Genomic DNA, 15,907 nt, shown 5'->3' on the forward strand with positions numbered 1-15,907 from the left:
AGAACGTAGGAACGCACCGCCGTCTCTCGCATCGGACCTTCAGCCCCCCCTCCCCCTCCCCCCAGCACGAGGAAGCGCGTTGTTGAAAGCGCTGAGTTATTCTCGAGACTCCACGGACTTGACCCTCGAATATGCTCTTTTCCCCCCTTCTTTTCGAAAGGTCGGCTTTAAAAGCCGCAAAATCTATGCATCGTAGAGCCGAACGAGCGAGCAATTAAACGATCAACGATAAACGACAAATTTTTTACGGCTGCACAGACACGTGAATGTTTTTTAACGCTTCATTAGGTGCGCGTGGTCGATAGGAATAATTTGGAGGCTATACACTGAGGGAAAAAATATCTAAGAGAAAAAATATTTATTCGATGAGTATCAATAACATATTTGCTTATACCAATATATAAAATATTTTTCAAATAAGGAAATATGCATTTTCTTAAAATCTTAACTTTACATGAGAAAGCAATTATTTTCTTTTAAATAAAAGAATTTAGATTTAAGTAAATATATGTTACTAATAGTCAACGAATATTTTTTTATTTTTCAGATATTTTTCCTTTCAATGTATTATTAGTCAAAGATATGTATCCTTCTTGTAATATGCTATTTATATATGTATTTTCTGAGAAATATATATGTATATATCTTGACAGAATGTATATCTATAATAGTAGACCACAGACAGAAAAATATCATTCTATTTCTAAGAAAAGTTTTTATTTTCCATCTATTGAATAACGATTATCTGCAATAAAGAGTATTTTCTTGATAATAATCTTAATATATAATTATTACAAATTTAAGAAATGCCCCTTTTCGCGTACTCGAAGAAGGAATTTATTCTTTTTACAAGAACAAACCTGTATCAAAGTAAAAACTGTAGTTTTTACTTTGATATTTAATGAAGTTCGACTGTATATAGTAAGCAAGGCGGTTTTTGTTTTAGTTTAATATTCTATATTCTATATAACGCGTTTTGGTTGAAGGACATAGAATTTCTGTTTTTTATGATACAAATTTGATTCTAAGAACCAGAAATTCCGCTTTCTTCATTACGATCGAACTTCATGTTAACACAACCAAAGATTTTGCTCCGTGTAAATTTACAAGCTTATGAAATATTCGAAGCAAGTAATATTTACTTGAATGCAGTATATATTCTTCTGTATGCAGGTGTCTAAAATGTGATAAAAACGCACACGTGTAGTGAAGAGTTAAGATCGCCTGTGTGAGACATGTTTCTCTTTTTAATTCGCCGTCCGTACGCGCGATTGATATCCTCTATCGAAGCAGGCGCATTATTCTCCCCTTACCGTTGCACGATAACGCGGCACGACCTCGTAAGCTCTATTATTAGGTTCCTGTATGAATGTACTCGTCGAGGCGTGTATGACAATGGAGAGGATTAGCGTGTGTCGCACGTGCGCGAGGTAAAAGTGGTTCGTTAGCACGTGTACCTTAATCCGCGACAAAGAAGGCGATGGGATCGATCGATCGGCCAACGGCCAATTACCATTTTTGTGTGGTAACAACGATAACGGCATGTATCCGCGCACGACGCTCGTCATAGCGTCATCCTCGTGCACGAGAAGAATGAGCTCTTGCTCAGTGTATAACTGATCAGATTGCACTCACATTTATTTATCATATAGAATGACGAAGAAGAAATAAAAGTACGAAATAAATTATCAAAATTTGTCCCAAACAATATCATGTTAAATGGAATATAAAAACCTGAGAGTAACTTTTGGTGAATTTGTGGCTGTAACAATGCAACAAAAAATTTTTATTATAATATATATATATATATGATGTGGATTTTATAATTAATTCATTATAATATATTTACTTCATAAATGTGTAATTTAAAAATTGCAAAATTTCTCCAGCAACAATTGTCTCACTTCGTGATAGTTATGAAAGCCTATCTGGGACGTGTCCTGACGCGCAGCGTCGGGGGCTTCGTGAAATCCTGTTTGCCTAATCTCCTTTCTTCGACGTTCACGCGTTGGACAGACACACGACCACGTCTCTGCACCGGATACGTCTCTATCACGCGCGCGATAAGCAAACTCATTTCGTCTCACTCTGACTAGAAATTTATTCCATGTTCCTGGTCAGGTTGACCTCAATCAGTTGTCTGGTTTGTGCGTACTGAGAAAAGTGTTTGGGATTTGCGACTATAGACGCGCATAGTGGAAAAGTTATCAGAGAATCCGATAACACTACCTCACGTAAACCAAATAACTGATTGAAATCAAACTGATCCATGAGAAAAATTTCTAGCCAGGTTGAGCTGCCGCGTCGCACACTGAGAAAAAAATTTACAAAATTTCAAAAAACGTTTTTTCGGATAGTACTGTGAAGATATTTGTTTAAATTAAGTAATTATTTTCTAAAATTAAATAAAGAAGTTTTAAATATAAATTTGTTTCTTTAATTTTAGAAAATAATTACTTAATTTAAACAAATATCTTCACAGTACTATCCAAAAGAACGTTTTTTAAAATTTAGTAAATTTTTTTTCTCAGTGCAGCTCCCGCAAATGTTTCGTTTTACCACGGCAGACTCTGCGGCACGGTGCGAGGACAATTAATTAGTTTTGCAGGCCCGATAATCCACACACGACACGCGGACGCGTCACGATCCGACAGTCCGATTGACGTTCGCGAGCATCGACTGGGGTCCGTGCTCGCGGGAACATCGTCCACCAGGATTTCCACGCGGCAGCAACTCCCGCCATTTGTCCCATCGTAATTTGCACTGATTGATTCGCGCTAGCAACGCCGATTTTGCGCCACGCGCGAGTAGTATTAGCGTCCGGATAAATCCCGCCGCCGCCGTCGTCGTCGTCGCACCTAATCCATCACCGTCTTCCGCGCTCCCGCGTTCGCACGTGACACGCGAAATGAACAGCACCGTTATGCACTCGCTGCAGTACTCCCGGTACTTTTGCGAGCCGCGGTGGCGACCGCAATTTGCGGGAAGTGCGCGGCTAATCGCGATGCACCTCGGGGCGCCTCATTAGACCGTCAAACGCCGTCTGTGGATCGAGTCGTCGCGACGCGCACGTTTCTTTCCGGGCCACCGGCTGCGAGATCCAACAGCTTCCCGCCATTGATATTCATTAGGATCAGTCTTAATAAGGAAGCGATACCAGATCTGTGCACCTTACCGGTGCCGCGAATATACCGGGAAGTCGCGGCAGACGTAACCGCGAAATTAATGGAAGACCGCGCGAATGGACATATCTATTATAATGCCTATATTTCTCTCCCTCTTTCTCTCCCTTTTCCCTCCTACTCTCTTTTTATCCCTCCCTTCCCTCGTGTCATGTCAAACTACATATACACTCGGTTGCAGAACAGTTAGACATAAAAAATTGAATATCTCTCTAAAGTGTCAAAATTGAGAGTCATTACACAGAAAAAGATCAATATCCACTTAAAACTGATAAACTCGAATCAATAATATTGTTTAATACATAAGCAAATGATACATAATTTTGTTTGAATTTCCAACTCTTTAATTTCAACAATGTTATGATTTTATTTAAATGTTGAAATAATCTGAAAAAATGTGAGTTTAATGATAACAATATCTTTTTTCGACATTTAAAACATTATATTCCCAATTAAATATTTTGTACCCTCCATTCGTGAAAATTATATTTAAATAACAAGAAATATATTTTTAAATATATTTTTGTTATTTTTACTTTATACTTGTTTATTTTTCCATTTTAAAACTTACATGTCAAAAATGAAGATATTTTCACAACAAGAATGTTCTTGTTTTCTATATGTCGGTGTAATATTATGCAGAAATAATATAATTAATAGTATAATAAATAATAGTGATAATAATTGATAAGATAATTACTGCGGGAACTCATACTGCGGCGGTAATGACTCTCAATTTTGAGTTTGATGTGATCTCAACCTTATTGTGTCCGATCCGTTTTGCAACTGAGCGTACGTGTATACACACACACACACACACACCGTCGGATATAAATACTGCCAACACGGGGCAGGCTTTCAGGCCAAGGTCACGGTGATTCGGACCTGTCCAATATCGTGTGACGCGGGTAAATATATTGGGGAAAAAATTGCCCGATCGCCAAGTACACGCCAGCAGCGACAACTAATTAGGAATGACACCTCCCGTGTGTAGTCACCCTGTGGTTACGCGCAATTTCAAAGTCACTGTGTCGATCGATTCGTCAGCTTTTTATCTTCTCCCTCTCTCTCTCTCTTTTTTATTTTTCATAACGCTCGTGTAAATTACAGCGCGAATTGCGCGTTTTTCATGTGGGGTCACGCACGGCAGGCGTCGCGCCAGCGTCACGCATACCTGCAAGTTCCTGCAGAACGCCGGATGTAATTTTTTTTTTCAACGGACATGAAGTCTCGCCGAGGAGACGCTCGGCGGTCTTAATTGGACGTTCCGAGGCAACGCGGAGGCAACTATGGCGTATCTCCCCTCCCCTCTCCCCTCGCTAATTTATCGGGAGCTGGAAAATTGGCTCTGTCAGCCGTGGCGAAAGGATATTTTACCACAAAGGCGTTCCCTGGCTCGCGAAAACGGCGGGACAGAAAGCGCTCTGTAAACAGGCGCGAATACTGAGAGAGATCGATAACGGGATAAAAGCACGACCGCTCTTGCGAAAATGGGAAAAAACTCCGCGCGGAAGTATTCTCCGGTCATCGGCACAGAAAATTTCTTGGAATCTAATTGGAATCTAGCCCGATTTCGCAAAAATAACTATGGGTTCTCTTTAGAAGTGTAATGTTTCAAATACGCGATCCAAAGCGGGAAAACCCAGAGTTTTCCCAGTATTCTTTCTAGTCTTTATTTTAGAATTGAATAAAACATGTAAACTTTCCAAATAATTTATATAGTAAAATACTCAAAAAATTTTACAAATATTTTATCTTTTAAAATTTTATTCTATTGAATATAATAATTGGTATAAAAGGGGATTCTCTATTTGATACCAGAGCCGCATAAAAATTCCCTAAACATTCCCAGGTATTACGTAGATTCCGATCAGATTACCCAAATTTGTCCCAAGTAGGTGCATCGTATATTGCGATACCAATTGGGAATTCTATTCTTATCTAAATTATAGAATAAACTACACTAGATAGTTGCAATTGTGAATGTGGGAAATCCAAATTCTATCTGCTTTGCTGAACGTTTTCCCATCATTTTCTCGGTTTCTATTTTATCCTTTCTCCTATCCGCGATGTTGATTGACTGTCTTGTCGCGACTTGCTTCAGATAGGATCTGATTGCAGACGCTTTGGAGCGCATAAAGAAAGAGCGTAAAGAAAGAGTATAAAGAAAGATCTATATAGCGCTTCAAAGCGTTTACACTGTCAAATGGATCGTGCTTAAGCGATTCGTGGCGGCTACGTATTCTGATAGATTACTATTATTTGATTGAACACAACAGTTTTGCTATAAAAATGAGACTCCCTGTTTGGTTACTATAAAAATATATATTGACATTACTAACTGAAAAAAACGCGAGTTCCTATGGTTCTGTTTCTAGACAGAGCAATTTTAGACAGAGAACCCACGTATGGAACAAGACTGGGATTTCCAATTGGTGTCGCAGTAGGATGATCAATTTTAGGGAGAATCTGGACATTCTAATAGGAATCTATGCCGCATCTGGGAAACTCTTGGGAAATTTCTATGCGAGTATTGTTTATCATCGTACTATTTTTGGAACGTGACCGCCGCGTTTAACGAGAGCTTGGCTCGTGGATGAATGATCCACGTGTAACAGCCACATCATGTTACCGTGAGTTTATCGAGAGGGATATACAATCAATAAGCTTATTATGTTACATTACGGTGCAGTGTGATATAAAAATATACGCGAGAGACGAGGGTGGTAAGTTCACCGTCCACCCTACTATCTTCAACATGCCCTTTCGCGCTCGAAGGTCGTCGCGGCAATTAAAGTATTCATTCCCGGTCGGCACAATCGAATCCGCGGGGTTTGTGGTTACGCTTGCTATTACGCGGTGATTGCGACGGGGCGAGTTAAATACGTTATTGCGGAAAGGCGAGCCTCATTGGCGGTTTAATGCCGCCGTCGAACGTTCAGATACAGCCGGCAGCATCCACGAACCGACGGGATCTCTTAATCCATTCCTCGTCTATTCACGCGAGAACGCAGACGCGAGATACCGCGTTAAAATCGACTGATCCTCGGTTATACGGTTATACGTTGCTCGAGTATCGCCGCGGTCGTAACAGAAGACCGTGAACGAGTTCATCTCTTCGGACAAAGGGATGGAGGAGAATGGTTAATTTAAACGGAACGATGCGATTGAGTCCCCGATTCATGTATAAACCCAGCTCGTGTTGTTATCGCGCACCGGTTTTTTTTAATAACGACCCCTCAATAGGTATATAGTCAGTTTTTTGTCGATTAAGTTATTCGTGATTACATATATAACGATTGGTTAATGTTGATTATTGATTCGCCAATTATTTTAGTCAAGGAAAGTTTTAGTCAATTCACGCCTAAACTGGTTAAGTCTCGTTAAGATCCGACTTGAGCTTTTATTAAAAACGTGACACTGGCGGCGGTGCCAACGCAAAAAAAGATTAGTTGCAGAAGTTAAAATATAGCTGTGGCAGCTAAGATGTGTTATTAAGATCGGGACTAATATCATCATTAATGAAATTAAATTTACTAATTATTTGCTGCGGCAAAATAATAATTCACTATTATATAAAAAGTTCAAATTGTTACTTCGCTTTTTTTAAAATTGTATATTATAGCTGTGCTCGATATTCACTATTTCATACTGAAAATCTATTGTTCATGTTACATATATTATAGATTTTCAGTACTGGCAGTGAATCTTCGAACACAGTTTGTATCAGAAATATAAAACTGACGCTTTACAAATCCAAACCAAAATTTCCCATTAATTATTAACATAGATTAATAATTAACATAGAATAATAATGTCTACTTTAAGACTCTGTTATTTATAGGGCGGCCATATTGGTTTGATGAAAGCATCAGAAGCGAGAAATGACATAACGAAAATTAGTTGCATTTTATTGCTTTATTTTTTACTTTTCCCTGAAGAACTAAATATTTTCCTAATCCTGAAAGTTGTAAAAAGTACAAAACTCAGATATCTGGCTGCTATATCACGTAACATCGTAAAATAATTCCTGAAATAATGCTATATTTTTCGGCTGTCATGGTGGTTTGTGGCAGCTGAGATCAGCATGTATGAACACATTTAATTTCTTGATTTTCACAATGTATCACCAGTATCACTGAGTTTGCTGCACATTTTACATCTGTGAGGATCACGATAATATACACACTTCACGGAGAAAGTGCAAAATAACGCGATAAAACGCAATTAATTTTCCGAGGTGTCAAACGAGGCTTCGCGTGAGCCTGGCCTAGTGTTAGCTAATCAGCTACGCTGACACGGTTATTTCTGGATACTACTAGATGCCACCGTCAATTCAGACTTTCTGCGGCGAGATAGCGAACGCAAAAATACTTGAACGTAAAAATCAATGTCTTTCGTACTCACATGCTATCGGATCCCTACTGCACAGAAGGTCGATTTCACGTCCATCGTAAGCGCACTGATCTCCCCTTTCCAGTGGTCTTTGTTTCAAGTCACTACGACGTCTACAAGTGGAGTTATTCGCGATTGTATAGATCCGCGTTCTCGATCGACCGGCGTTATCACTCCGCGGCGAGCTATGAATACGTCAACACGCGACGCGTGACTGAGACGCGCCACCCGGAAGTCCCGCGTACGCGACGGCGCACGCAGCAAGCCGGCCCGCTACCCCCACTCCGCGCCTCAGATAAGCGTTGCCACAACGGTCGTTCACCTTGCTTGAAGGTGCCTTTTCACGCAGCGAATTTGTAGCGAGTAGCTTATGAGTGTCATATGTTGCGTGTTAACACATGGAAGAAAATTCAATTATTCGTTTGATTACTTGGCATAACCAAACATTATTAAATTATGTGCAAATAATGAATTATTATGAAAATATCCGAAAAAAGAAAGCAGCTGCAGTTATGGCTATACTTTTACGTAAGAAAAGAAGATATTCGAGAAAGAAATATTGGATATCTATTTTTCAAGATAGAAAAGGGCATGGATTTTTTCATGCTGTGCTACCTAAACTTCTTTTAGAAGATTTAAAATGTCATAATTATATACGCATGTTTGCAAGTTAATTTGAAAATTTAATATTTATAGTTGGAGTAGACATATTTAAACATTATAACATTAAAGAACTTATAGATGTTGTTGAGATGTCAACAATGATTATCTTAGCGAATATTCGCTAAAAGCTGAAAAATTTCAGTGAATAGCGATTACTCGCTAGCGAACAGCGAATGATCACGTGACCATCAATCGCAGCGATTTATTCGCTACATAAATTTGCACCTTGAAGAGCAGCGATAATGCACTGACGCAAGAGCCAGCGGCGCACAACCGCGAATTTCGAACCCGAATCTGATGTCAATCAGATCGCGGTTTCAAACGACTATAACACGCGAACAAGCCGACATAGTAACATGAAATAAAAAAAATCTCTAGTACGTCGTTTTTTATTGCTATTTAAAGAACTCAGTATCGTAATCGATTAAAAAGAATGGCCAACGCGATAACACGTGCAACACGCAACCTCTTTCATTCGCGATCAAATTGTTCAGATTACTTTCTTAATCTCGAGATTAATATAGTTACTGTGAATCAAAGTAAAGAAATAATGATTGTAATTATTTACAAAATAGTAGAGGACTATTTTGTTGAATTTCATGATGTCGACTCGCAAACGAGCGTTGGTATACATTGTGTCAAACATTCTGTACACATTTTCAACGCTAATAAAAAAAATACATATATATACGAAGAGATTGTAAAAAAAATTCTTTTTATTTTACAAATCAATTGATAGTATAAAGTGTCTGGGTTTAGGTGCTCATGTATGGACAGAACTTGTTAATTCTTCATTACCCTCATCCGGCTGACGAACGTTAGTGCTCTCGAACTTCGCTCTATGAGCGAAATGCCACGCCCGTTAATAATTAAATTCAACTGAAAACTTAATTATTACTGCATTAATAAAGCTTCATAAAAACAAGTAGATGTACTAAATCATTCATTTATTATCGATCCATCAGAGTAAAACTTAAATTTGGTAACAGCCCGAGTCGCGTTAACTTCAGGTATTTCTATTTCATTATTCTGAGCTAACTTCCCAGAGTCTGTTAACAAAAATTATATTAACGAAATTAAAAAATACAAATATAATCTAAAAGGTTATAAACGAAAAGTTTATAAGTTTATATATTAAGATCAGGAAGTTTCAAAGCTAATTAAGCCAATATTTATACAATTAGGTTGTTAATCTTTATACAATTAGGAAATAAAATTTCAATTGAGCGTTCGCTTTATACGAGGGCAATGAAGAATAGAAAAGAAAAGAAATTGAATAGAAAAGTTCTGTACGATTTTGTCCAGATTCCGCCACGATAATTATTGAAATATTAATGAAAGAAAATTGATCAACCGATATGCGCGATGGGACGCACTTTGTGATGTTAATTCCTAATAGAGTCGAATACTCGAGATTCACTCGCACGAGATATTTGAAAACAGTTACCACTTTCTTACTGTCTACTCGACAAACAAAAATATGTGCCTTCAATTTCACTCTCATAGCGAATGCATTGGAGCTGATTTTGGAGCTGATAATTCAGCAACGACAAAACGACTAGTCTTTTAGGTAAGCTCGAGTCAGCCACTGAGACTTAGCTGACACTACTAAGACATTTCTTTGTGGGCTGTTGGGCTTTTTCCGCCGAGAAAGAAGGCCCACGCATTCTCAACGAAAGCTGCACGACTACAAACGAGACCTGACGAAAGTATTCGCGAGCGTGTTCTCTGGGCCCGCCATTATCTCCCTGAACGATGCGACTTGTGGTTGCGCGCCGGCTAATTATAATTCCGCGCGCCACCGAGTGACCGTAAATCCGCGCGCGACCAAAGTAAACTTGTCCATACACCGTACGGAATTTATAACCATCCCGAACGCACGTAGTGCGTTAGACGCGGGGGAGGAAGGGGAAGAAAATCGCGACCGCATCGCCGCAAGAGATATCCGTCGCGCTGCCGGCGGTAGGTGGGCGTCCTAGTTACGTGGACCATATTATCGATCTGCTCATCCGGTACATGCCGAACCCGAACGGAGGCCCCGCGCGACTCCCGGGGGAATACGCCGCGCATAACGTGTACTCGCGAGAGAGCGGCAGCGAGTGTACACATGCGGGGCAGACTCGCGCGCTCCCTCGCAGCATCCTCCTGCTCGAGAATTCAATACCGCGCCGAGACGAGTCGCTCGATAGCGGCCAACTGTACTGCTCGAGAGGGAAAAGTCTCGCGCTCTTCCGCTAGTACGAGGTAACAAAGGGTGGCTCCGGCTTAGCGTGTGATTTACGCGCGGCGTGCAATCGAAACGATGCGAATCCACGCATTCGTGTATCCGTTCGACGCGCGCGCCCGCACGCACGCTGCGCCGACTCGCGATTATCGAACTCGCGGGAGTCGGACAAACAACGATGCACTCCGACGCACACGTACACGCGTCGGTCGAGCGCACGAGAGAATTTAGTGTATTTACTCGCTAAATTTGAATATTTGCGGTTCCGCCGGTAAAAAACGAGAATTAATCGTTCGTCCAATTCCGTCAATCGTGTCTCTTCTCTCTACTTCTCTCGGTCCAAGAAAATCGGTATAACGAGAAGACGATATCCATCCCGAAACTGGTCAGTTTTTACTTGGCTTTCAATCCATTTTTGTGCTCTCTGTTCATAAAATTTGTTTTTGAACAATAAGAACACAAATGTAAGTAAATATAATGAAATAATTTGATAAATATTAACAAATAACTTTAGCAAGGCTTCTAGTATCTTTTGCTTGATATCTATTGCTTGGTGACTATTACCAATTTATGTAGTACGTAACCAAACAATTTGTTAAACAAAACCATATTATGTCTAGTAATAATTATCACGTTATATGATAAATATACGTGATCAAATACTTTGGCAATAGTCGCGCTATTTAGTAATTATTACCAGATAGGTACTATATTTGATACTAATTACCAAATATCGTATAGCTCAACCGAACACATTTGTTAACTATTACAAGACCTTTTTTTCTGCACAGAGAGAACGATTTGAATAAAATAAACATTTCTTTGGAATAGTCCAAACAAATTTTTTAGTTGACACAACAAAAATATTTCTTTGGAACTAAGCCGCAAATAAATATTTTTGTAGCGTCAAATAAAATTTTGTTCGATCAATCAAAAAAATCCGTTTGGACCATTTCAAAGAAGTGTTTATTTGATTCAACCAAATCGTTCTCTCTGTATGCGTGTGTGTGGTCAATTTTCTATTCGGAACGTGCGTCAAACTGGCGTGCCACATCGCGGAATAGCGAATTCATTCCGGCATCGGGCTGACATCGTTACCCAAACTCGGAGAACGGCAATCACCCTAAATTAGACGTCGGCAAACTGCGGCGCGACGCGCCATTTACCACATACGGATCTGCGTGCCGTCGCGTCTTCGTCGCTTCGTGCTTCCGGAAACGCGTCTATTAACGTCGGTACCGGGACCGCGAGCGATAGTCTGACGGTGAAGTAGACTCGCGATAGGCCTATTATGTCCCGCTTAAGTGCAGCTGCGAGCGCACACCTTCGTCAAGCTGTGTACACACACTCGAGAAATCGCGCTCTCTCGCTCGCGCTACTACTCTGAGACATTGTTCACCCTCGATGAGTCGATCTGATCGATCATCTTCACACGAAAGTACAATTAGAATATCCCTCATACTTGGTGACAAATACGGATCGCCGAGCGGCGTGGATGGTTAATCTCTGGTTGAGCTACCCGAGCAAAAATTGAATCTAATTACTGTCTAGTAATGACACAGAAAAGTTGGATCTTACTAGCTAGGAATGTAACGCTCAATTCTCCTAGTGGCTGTACCAGAAAAATTATCTAGTAGCTGGATACAAAAAAGTAACTTGTAACTATAATTGGTACAGTTACTAGACAGTTCTGATATCCAATTTCTATTCAGGATTTACCGATAATTTTCTATCTCATTACTGTGTAATCTTTTTCACCTAGCTACTATCTATGTAATTGGTATAGTCACTAGATAGTCCTAACATTCAAAAGACTGAGTAGGAATATTTAGCCAGTCACGAGCTGGTGACTGGCTAGAAAACTTACCTAGTCATTACTATCTAGCTAGTAGTCTCGAAATCTGCTCTACACTTTTACTCGGGTACCTCGTCAATTTTTCCCAATTTCTCACGTGGCCTCGAGTGCTGTTTGCCTCTACGGAAAAATGGGAACATTCCGCGGAATTTCATTACGTGAGCGCGCCGTGCGTGATACACGAGGATTAACGAAACGCAAATAAAAATTAGCAATCGCGTTGCATTGTTATCTAAGCGCGTGCGCCGCGCTCATTTCGCATGCACGCGTCGTCCTCCCTTTCCGGGCTTGTCGTCGGTTTCCGAGGAGACGCGTCGCTCCCGCGCGCTGCACTACTGTCGAAAGCCCCGTTAAAAATTAACATACTAATCTGCCGTTCGCGGACGTAGCAAAACAAGGGATCAAGTTAAGGTGGGTTAGCGCGCAACGCGCGGCTGATTGCTGCCGCGCGCGTTCGTTAATTATCCGCCGCGAAATTACCGCTAGAAAGATAAAGCCGGCTGGGAGGTAGCAGCGGGCGAGCGGTTCTCCTTACGTCGACCAGACACGAGAGACGACGGGCCCGGGCTGTATACCGTATACGTGCCGTCACGGAACACGCTCGTCCTCTGTGTCGAATTATACGCGCGCGCATGGATGCGGTGGCGTGCGCGAAGCAAACAGAACGGCAGCCAGAGCGTGTCGCATTGTCCGCTGACTCGGTGATACACATTCGTCACTGCGTAGGTACCGTTGCACGAGGCGGAAAAATTCACGAAGGAAGTGGCGGCACGCGAGAAACAACGAGAAACGAGCACAATACAGCGCGCGCAGCACACACGTCGCAAATCCTTCATTCGCGCTCGCGCCAGCGTATAATGAGCATTCAGGAGCATCGAACTCGCCGAGGATCTAATCTCGCGGCTCTGCTCAAGTATTAATCCCGCATAGACGTATTAATTCGCACTTTAATTTCAGCTTTAATTCCACTCGGTCGCGGCGGATATACAAATTTAATTTTCAATCTCGCTATGCGTAGCATTAATTTTCACTCGCGAAAAAAGGGGTTGGGAGAGTGCACGATGTTGGTAGCGTCGAGGAACACACGTGCAGATCGTGAGCGCGATAACTCTGACGTAGTTATATCGTTAGCTGCCATATTTTCAGTGACACATCAAAGGAGCTATGCATAAATTTATTATTTATCCAAAAAATCACGTTTCTATACGTTTACTTTATTATCTGCGCGAAAATTGAGTTAAATATATACAGGACATCTGACGATAATTTTGTATGCAAGTAAATTAGGTCAAACCGAAGAAAAAATTCCTCTATCATTTTGCGAAAAACACAACAATATTTTTAGTTATTTAAAAATAGGCTTCAAGGAACACATAAAAAGTGTCAACTTTTGCAAATATATCAGTTCTTAAATGATCAATCTCTTTCTAATTGCACACACACAGTTAGATAATATTTCACTGTGTATGTAGTGCAAGTTTCATCAAATACTCACGAAACTCATTTCATGATAAAATTAAACATTCAAGGGCATATTTTACTCGTGGATTCGTTTCTTTTTTTAATAAACGGAAAATATTGGGAAAATTACACTCTGGAGAGTCTAGATGCGACAAGTGAATTTGAGTTTTTCATAGCACACACAGACACACACACGTACATGTGATATATTCTATCTCTGTCTCATCTAGCCGCCATTCACTCCATAATACATTCTTTATATCGCGGGGATAAGGGACGCAATATATTTCGGGACATGCTTACTTTCGTGTGGTGCGATAGTGGCGGTTGAACCAAATACATTATACGAATGCCCACGACGAGCTAAGCTCCTCAAGGACCAACGAAAATACGAGATATCGCGCGCAGCGCCTTCCCATCTCCTATTGAATTCTGCGAAAACTCCCGAACGAGTTCCGAATTTCGCGCAGAGCGCTTCTTTGTACCGTTCTCAGGACAGGAGCGTGAAATCGTCGCGACGAAAATAGAATTAAGGTGATTTTTTCGGGATAGTCCCGATTTTTCATCCTTTGTCCCGAATTTTTTCGAGTGCTATTCGGGACACCGATTTGTCATTATTTTCAATGATTGTCAAATAATTTGCGAATCTTTTTACCCCCTCCCCCCACTTCACACATTTATGAAGTGTCATTTATGAATTCAGGGCTGGGAAATCTGATCACCTTACATATACCGTGAGGAGAAACGAGAAGATTACTTACAAATGATGTCTTCACGATACGCCCCGGTGATCGCACATTGCTATTCTCGACACTCCCGATACTTATTTCCACGCGAGACTTACTTTCGACGGATTCAAGACGCGTAAAATGCGGAGCGATGTCGATCGGTGTGTCCACGGCGGTTGCTCGAGAATCAAGATGGTCGCGCGATTGTTGAGTCGCGCTGAAAATATACGCCAATATATGAACGGCGCCGCGGCCGAAAAGAACGCGCTCTATGAGATACTTCTCTCTCCGTATCTCTTTTCCTAACAAGCTGACGCAACCGCCCGAATATCCCGCATCTCTCTCTTTCTTTCTCTCTGATCATCATCGCATTTCTAATTCCCGTTCAATAAATCCGACGATCGCCCGATTATATTGCTACATGAGCGAGTCAATGTTTTTAGTAAATGTAAGAGACGTGTCGGCATGATACGTCGCGACAAGCACCGGCTGCATATACCGCGAGGAGAAACGAGAAGATTACTTACAAATGACGATACGCCTTCACGATCTTCACGATACGCCCCGGCGATCGCATATCGCTATTCTCGACACTCTCGAGATTTATTAACGCGCGAGACGCACTTTCGACGGATAAAAGACGTGAGAAACGCGGAGCGATATGGATCGATGTGTGCCCATGGCTGCTGCTTGGCGCGAAAAGATCGCGCGATTCATTACCAACGCTTAGATTGAATAATCACGATGACAACCTCGTAGTGCAAAACGAACGCGATTGGTTAAGGCGTTCGCCATTGTAGACGCGCGACCTCGTTCGCATCACTGGCGCGTTCACATTCATGCACTTTTGGCACTTTTGGCACTTTCGGCGCGCTAATGAACGCTTTTGGTATACGTGATTGACAGCGCGCGCGTCTACGATCTTTTCCTGCCGAGCAATTGCCATGGATACAACGCTCCGTATTCCATACGTCTTTCGCTTGTGTCCTGTGAGTCTCCTGCGGAAATAAATATTAGAGTGCTGAAAACAATGACGTGCGGTCGTCAGGACATATCGTAAGTACATTATTACGGAGTAATCTCCTCCCTTCTCGACACAGCTAAGGACCAAACGTCCCGATTTCTCACCCTTTGTACCGAATTTTTTCGAGTGCTATTCGGGACACCGATTTGTCATTATTTTCAATGATTGTCAAATAATTTTCGGACCTTTTTATCCCCCTCCTCCCGCTTCACACATTTATGAAGTGTCCCGAATTCAGGACTGGGAAATCTGTGGTAGAACTCTGCAAAAAATAGACGAAGAAATGGAAAAAAATGTCCTGTCTACACAATCACGTGCAACGGTTTGTCGTGCAACGGTTTGTCATGCAACGATTCGTTGAGTTGTTACACGTGA

At 41.2% G+C, this 15,907-nt stretch overlaps 1 protein-coding gene across 2 annotated transcripts in view; it reads right to left on the reverse strand.

Annotated features, from left to right (window-relative positions):
* The window catches only part of LOC116850797, a 275,521-nt gene that overhangs the window by 122,030 nt on the left and 137,584 nt on the right, over positions 1-15,907 (reverse strand). The gene's annotated exons all lie outside the window — the stretch shown is intronic.

This window comes from Odontomachus brunneus, unplaced genomic scaffold (assembly GCF_010583005.1).
Source record: "Odontomachus brunneus isolate Ranch 3 - 2012 unplaced genomic scaffold, Obru_v1 Obru_scaffold_156, whole genome shotgun sequence".
Lineage (NCBI taxonomy): Eukaryota > Metazoa > Arthropoda > Insecta > Hymenoptera > Formicidae > Odontomachus > Odontomachus brunneus.